The 7,604-nt window shown below is 41.1% G+C and overlaps 1 pseudogene; it reads left to right on the forward strand.

The window, feature by feature from the left end:
- Window positions 1-6,589: 6,589 nt before the first annotated feature.
- Window positions 6,590-6,986, forward strand: LOC129520138 (40S ribosomal protein S12-like; annotated as a pseudogene).
- Window positions 6,987-7,604: the final 618 nt, after the last annotated feature.

The following is a 7,604-nucleotide window of genomic DNA, read 5'->3' on the forward strand; positions in this document are numbered from 1 at the left end:
TCCGGGACCTGCGCTGTTGGATTCGCGCTCCCGCCCCGCAGCTCCCTCCGTGGAGCCGCTCCCGAGTCCCTCTGAGCTGCTCCAGCCCAGCCCTGTGCGCTGCAGCCCTTAGGGAGCTCGGCGCACTCTCCCTGGGGGGCAGGTGTCTGTTAGTGTCCCCGGGAGCCCGAGGGCATCCCCGCCCTCCTGGGTCCTGCTCCAACTCCCTGCGAGCCCCTTTCCGCCCGGGAAGGTTGGTGCAGCTCCTGCTTCTCCGGGACGGGGACGGGGCTCTCCTGTCCTGGGGACACTCGCCCCGGCCTCAGCCCGGCTCCTCGCGGGGCCCCTCCCACTCGGAGGCCTTTTGTTTCTTTATTTCTTTTTCCCCCGTCTTCCTACCTTGATAGAAGCACGAACTCTTCTCACTGTAGCATTGCAGCTGTTCTCTCTTTAAATCTCAGGCCGGGGGATCCCTGGGTGGCGCAGCGGTTTGGCGCTTGCCTTTGGCTCAGGGCATGATCCTGGAGACCCGGGATCAAATCCCACGTCAGGCTCCCAGTGCATGGAACCTGCTTCTCCCTCTGCCTATGTCTCTGCCTCTCTATCTCTCTGTGACTATCATAAATAAATAAAAAAAGATAAAAAAATATTACAAGTTATCTCAAATCTTTAAAAAAAAAATCTCAGGCCGAATTCGTAGATTGTCAGGATGATTTGAAGGTTATCTAGGTAATTTGTTGGGGACAGGTGATTTGGGGACCCTACTCTTCCGCCATCTTGCCCCTCCTCCCCAAGGCAATAATTTAACTTTATTCTTTTGCCTGTTGCTTAAATACTGTTTGTTTAAAAGACTGTTATTTCCTCATTGAATTATCTTGGCACCTTTATTGAATATCAGTTGACCATAGATACATAGGTTTATTTCTAGACTCTCAATTCTAATCCCTTGATTTGTATATCTGTGCTAATGTCAGTACCATACTGTTTTGATTATTGTCACTTTGTAGAAACTATTGAAATTAATAAGTATGAGACCTCAAACTTCATTCTTCCTTTTCAAGATTCTTTTGGCTATTCCAAGGTTCCTTGCCATTCCATATAAATTTTGGAATCATTGTGTTTATTTTTGTAAAAAGGCAGTTGGGGATTGATTGATTCCGTAGACCAATTTGGGAGGGGGGCGGGTACTGCCATCTCAACAATATTAAATCATTTAGTCTATGAACATAGGATGTCTTTTCATTTGTTTAGATGGTTTTTAATTTTTTATTTTCCCAGCTTTTTTGAGGTATAGTTGATAAATTGTTGTATATTTAAAGTGTAGAATATGATGATTTGGTATACATATACATTGTGAAAGAATTCCCTCATTCAAGTTGATTAACACATCAGTCACCTCACATAGTTGCCCTTTTGTGTGTGTGAGAGAGAACACTTAAGATCTATTGTCATAGCAAACCTCAATTGTACAATACAGTATTTTTTTAAATAATAAATTTATTTTTTATTGGTGTTCAATTTGCCAACATACAGAATAACACCCAGTGCTCATCCCATCAAGTGCCCCCCTTATAGTCATACCATAGATCCTCAGAATTTGCTCATCTTATAATTGAAAGTTTATACACTTTCACCAGTCTCTCCCTACTTCCCTCCACCTCTCAGCCCTTGACAATCTGGAGATTACACAGAACCTGTAGATAGATGGCTTTAGGCAGTCTCGACTTTTTAACAATAACATTTTCAATCCATGAACTTAGGATAGCTTTTCCATTTATTTGTGTATACAATTTCTTTTATCAATGTCTTACATGTTTCAGTCAATGTATCTTTCATTTCCTTAAATTATTCCTAAGTATTTTATTGTTTTTGAGGTTATTGTGGCTAGGGTTGTTTTCTGTCTCTCTTGAACTTCTCATTTTGTTCTTATAATATTTTTCTAATTCATTGAGTTATTTATCTGTATTCTCTGGAGATCTTTGAGCATCTTTAGAACATTTCTTTTGAATTCTTTCTTGTGCAATTTATCTCTTGGGGGGTCAGTTACAGAAAGTTTACTATGTTCCTTTGGTGGTATCATGTTTCTTCTATACTTTGTGATTCTAGTGGCCTTGCATATGCATCTGCACATTGGAAGAGGCGGTCACCTTTTCCAGACTTTATGGACCAGCTTCGGTAACGAAAGACCTTCACTTGGTGGGAGCATGTTGGGGTGTTTTGTGACAGAGTCTTGATGTGTGATGCTTATGACTGCTCTGGGTCTGAGGGATCAGGATGTCTTTTGGGGGGTCCCCAGCATTGGGGGCCACCACTGCTGGAGTCCGCACCATTGACAACTATGTGGCCTTTGGTGAGCACCATGGGGGTTCACTTTTACTTCAAGATAGGCCCATAGTGTGTACACACTTAGCGCTGGGGGCCAGCTGCTGGTTCCCAGGTAGTAGCAGGGGATGGTTGCAGACACACACAGTGATGGGAACCAGAGCCAACTAAGGATGCACTGGCAGCCCTGGATGTGCTGATTGTTGGCATGCCCTCTGTGGCTAGGATCATATGTCAAGTACTTACTGCAGTGGAGGCTGGTGACGTGAGTCTGGCTGTTTGAGTGCAGGTGTACAGCTGGTAGGGCTAGCTTCAGGTAAGCCCTGTGGTGCAGGCCAGTGCCAGGAGACAAGGCTGAAGCTGGGGGGCCTGGCTGTCAGTGTGCACTATTGTGGCTGCAGTATCTCCACAGGAGTGGAGACCAGTGTTAAGAATCAGGCTAGGGAGTGCAGGTGTGTAGCTGGAGGGGCTAGCTGCAGGTGAATCCAGTGGTGCTGGCCAGTGCCTGGAGATAGGGCCAAATCTGGACCCATAAGCAGCTGTAGGGGTTGTGGCTGTTGATGTATCCTTCTGTGGCTTTAGACTATTGGCTACAGGTATGTACACTTCAGTATAGGCTTGTTATGGGAAGGCAAGCTGGTGGCAGGCAGGTGCACAGCTGGAGGGGCTAGCCTCAAGTGTACACATGGTGGTAGGGGTCAGTCACAGGGGGCCAGATTAGCATCTTGCACTTGTGTAGCTACAGAAGCCTGGGGTCAGTTCCTGGGATTTGGTGGGAATAGGGAGCTGGGAAGGGACTCAGGCATCTGGTATTTACAAATACAAATACCTGTGGAATAAAAACTAGTGAATTCTGTAGGGGATCAGTTGGTTGTGCTGGCTAATACTTTCTTCAGTGGTGAAAGATGCTCATGTTGTTTGCAGAACAGGTCACTGAAAACCAGGGTCTCTCCTACTGCTTGGCTATTACTGGTAGCCTCTCCTTTATTCTTTATCCCTAGCCATCTCTGTATGTATCAGTTTTGCTGGTCTCTGGGTGGGGTGAAACATATTCAGGTCCTTTGTGTGGTGCACCAAAAGATGGGGGGAGCGTGTTGCTCACCTTGATCTCCCTCACCTCACCTCACCTCATCTAGAAAGAAAGAGGAACTCTTTCTAGATGGGATACTCTTCTTGGTACTGAGCAGTGCCAGCCTGAGGGACTGGGATGATACAGACAAAAATGAATATGAATCTTGTTCTTCCTTCCCTTTTTCTGTGTTTTTTTTTTCCAGTTTTTTGTTCCATTATATTCTTGAAGTTTCTTAAGTGGACTCTGGAGCTCTCCTAGAGCTATTTTTGTTCATGAATAGCTAATTGTTGATGTTTGTGAGGGAATGGAGAAGCTAGGGTTTCCCACTTTGCCATCTCCGTGATGTCATCCCTTCTTTTTCCCCCTTTTTTTCTTAATGTAGGCATTCATTACTAAAAATTATCTCTTAGAACTACTTTTGTTGCGTCCTATAAGTTTTGGTGTGTTGTGTTTCCATTTATATTTGTTTCAAGATTTTTTTTTTAATCTTGGAGCATGGGGCCTAACATGGGGCCTAAACTCATGACCCTGAGATCAAGACCTGAGCTGAAATCAAGAGTTAGATGCTTAACTGACTGAGCCATCCAGATGCCCCCTCAAGACTTTTTTATTTCCCTTTTGATTTCTTCTTTGACCTATTGGTGTTTCAGGTGCATGTTGTTTAATTTCTATATATTTTTAAATTTCCACTGAATTTCCCAGTTTTCCTCTTGTTACAGGGTTTCTAGTTTTATACCATTAAGGCTGAAAAAGATACTTGATGTGATTTCAGTGTTCTTATACTTGTTAAAATTTGTTGTGTGACCTAACATATTATCTATCCCTGAAAATGCTCTGTGTATGCTTGAAAAGAATGTATATTCTTTTCATTTTATTTTTTTTAAGTAGGCCAACATGAGGCTTCAACTCACAACTCTGAGATCAAGACCTGAGCTGAGATTGAGTTGGATGGTTACCTGACTGAGTAGCTACCCAGGCACCCCTGAGAAGAATGTATATTCTGCTGCTGTTTGATGGAATATTTTTATATGTCCGTGAGGTCCATCTGGTCTAATGTCCAGTTTAAGTCCCATATTTCTTTATGAATTTTCTGTCTGGATGATCTATCCCTTGTTGGAGGCAGGGTATTGAAGTCCCTTCTGTTGTTATTGTATTGCTGACTATTTCTCCCTTCAGTTTTTCTAATATTTGCTTTATACATTTAGGTGCTCTGATATTTGGTGCATAAATATTTACAATTGTTATATCCTCTTAATTGATCCCTGTTTCATTATAAAATGATCTTATTTGTCTCTTGTTACAGTCTTCGGGCTTAAAGTCACTTTGTGTGCTGTGAGTATAGCTACCCCTGCCCTCTTGTGGCCACCATTTGCATAGAATGTGTTTTTCTATCCATTTGGTTTGAGCCTATGTGTCATTAAAGCTGAAATGAGTCTTTTAATCCATTCAGCTACTCTGTGTCTTTTGATTGGAGAATTTAGTACATTTACATTTAAAATAATTATTGATAAGTAAAGATTTACTTTTGTCATCTGATTAATTTTTTTTCTCTGTTGTAATTCCTAATTCCTTTCTCCCTTGCTCGCTCCCTTCTTTTATGATTTGATAATTTTCTGTAGTGGTATGCTTTGATTCCTTTCTTTTTACCTCTTGTGTATCTGCTTTAGTCTTTTGTATTGTCATTAATATGAAGCTTACACAAAACAACAGTCTAAGCTGGTAACGACTGAATTTTGAATGCATACAGAAGCTCTACGTTTTTGTGCTATACCTTTCACATTTTGTGTTTTTGATGTGTTTTGATGTCACAGTTTACATTTTTTATATTGTGTATCCATTAATGAAATTATTGTAACCATTATTTTTAATACTTCGTGTTTTAACCATTATGTTAGAGTTAAAATGATTTATTTTTAATTTTTTAAATAAATTTACTTTTTATTGGTGTTCAATATGCCAACATATAGAATAATACCCAGTGCTCATCCCATCAAGTGCCCCCCTCGGTGCCTGTCACCCAGTCACCCCTACCCCCCGCCCACCTCCATTTCCACCACCCCTAGTTTGTTTCCCAGAGTTAGGAGTCTCTCATGTTATGTCTCCCTTTCTGAAATTTCCCACTCATTTTTTCTCCTTTCACCTTTATTCCCTTTCACTATTTTTTATATTCCCCAAATGAATGAGACCATATAATGTTTGTCCTTCTCCAATTGACTTATTTCACTCAGCATAATACCCTCCAGGTCTATCCACCTTGAAGCAAATGGTGGGTATTTGTCGTTTCTAATGGCTGAGTAATATTCCATTGTATACATATACCACATCTTCTTAATCCATTCATCTTTCGACGGACACCAAAGCTCCTTCCACAGTTTGGCTATTGTGGACATTGCTGCTATAAACATCGGGGTACAGGTGTCCCGGCGTTTCACTGCATCTGTATCTTTGGGGTAATTCCCCAGCAGTGCAATTGCTGGGTCGTAGGGCAGCACACTTCTGAAAGAAATTGAGGAAGACACAAAGAGATGGAAAAATATCCCATGCTCATGGATTGGCAGAATTAATATTGTGAAAATGTCAATGTTACCCAGGGCAATTTACATGTTTAATGCAATCCCTATCAAAATACCATGGACTTTCTTCAGAGAGTTGGTACAAATTATTTTAAGATTTGTGTGGAATCAGAAAAGACCCCGAGTAGACAGGGGAATATTAAAAAAGAAAACCATAGCTGGGAGCATCACAATGCCAGATTTCAGGTTGTACTACAAAGCTGTGGTCATCAAGACAGTGTGGTACTGGCACAAAAGCAGACACATAGATCAATCGAACTGCTGAACAGAAACTTCACAGAGGAAGACATAGACATGGCCAACAAGCACATGAGAAAATGCTCCGCATCACCGGCCATCAGGGAAATACAAATCAAAACCACAATGAGATACCACCTCACACCAGTGAGAATGGGGAAAATTAACAAAGCAGGAAACCACAAATGTTGGAGAGGATGCGGAGAAAAGGGAACCCTCTTACACTGTTGGTGGGAATGTGAACTGGTGCAGCCACTCTGGAAAACTGTGTGGAGGTTCCTCAGAGAGTTAAAAATAGAGTTAAAATTATTTAGACTTGCTCTTTCTCTGCTGCCGCCCGAGTCGTGCAGAGGCAGAGGCGGAGGCTCAGGCAGTCAAGATCTGGTTACACTGGTAATCCACCGCCATGGTGGAGGAAGGCATTGCTACTGGAGGTGTAATGGACATTAATACTGCTTTATAAGAGGTGCTAAAGACCGCCCTCATCCATGATGGCATAGCATGTGGAATTCGCGAAGCTGCCAAAGCCTTAGACAAGCACCAAGCCCATCTTTGTGTGCTTGCATACAACTATGATGAGCCTATGTATGTCAAGTTGGTGGAGGCCCTTTGTGCTGAACATCAGATCGACCTAATCAAGGTTGATGACAATAAGAAACTGGGTAATGGGTAGGCCTCTGGAAAATTGACAGAGAGGGAAAACCCTGTAGAGTGTTGGTTGCAGTTGTGTGGTAGTTAAGGATTATGGCAAAGAATCTCAGGTGAAGGATGTTATTGTGGAATACTTCAAAAGCAAGAAATGAACAAACAAAAACATGGTTTTTGTTCCTCAAAAAAATGATTTAGACATGACCATTAGAATATTAACAATATTCAGTATATACTTTTTATCATGTTGAGGAAGCACCTTTTTATTCCTAGTTCATTGAAGATGTTTGTCATGAAAGTATGTTGGGTTTTGTCATATGCTTTTTATGAGTCAGTTAAGATCATGTGTTTTTTTTGTCTTCTTCTTATTAATATGCTGCATTACATTGAATTTTGCATGAAACTCAACCTTGTATTCTTAGATTCTGAGAAAATCTCATTCGATATGATCCTTTGATATTCTGTTAGATTCAGTTAGCTAGTGTTTTGGTGAGGTTTTGATTTATATCCATAAAGAATATTGGTCTATAGTTTTCTTGTAATGTCTTTTGCTGACTTTCTATAATCTTGGCCTCATAGAATAAGTACTTTCTCTTGTGTTTTGGTAGAGTTTGAGAAGGTGTGGTAAAATTAAAAAAATATATATATAGATCTTTTTTTAATTTTACTTTTTATTTTTTTATTTTTTTATAAATTAATTTTTTTTGGTGTTCAATTTACCAACATACAGAATAACACCCAGTGCTCATCCCGTCAAGTGTCCCCCTCAGTGC

Source organism: Nyctereutes procyonoides, unplaced genomic scaffold (assembly GCF_905146905.1).
Source record: "Nyctereutes procyonoides isolate TBG_1078 unplaced genomic scaffold, NYPRO_anot_genome, whole genome shotgun sequence".
Classification (NCBI taxonomy): domain Eukaryota; kingdom Metazoa; phylum Chordata; class Mammalia; order Carnivora; family Canidae; genus Nyctereutes; species Nyctereutes procyonoides.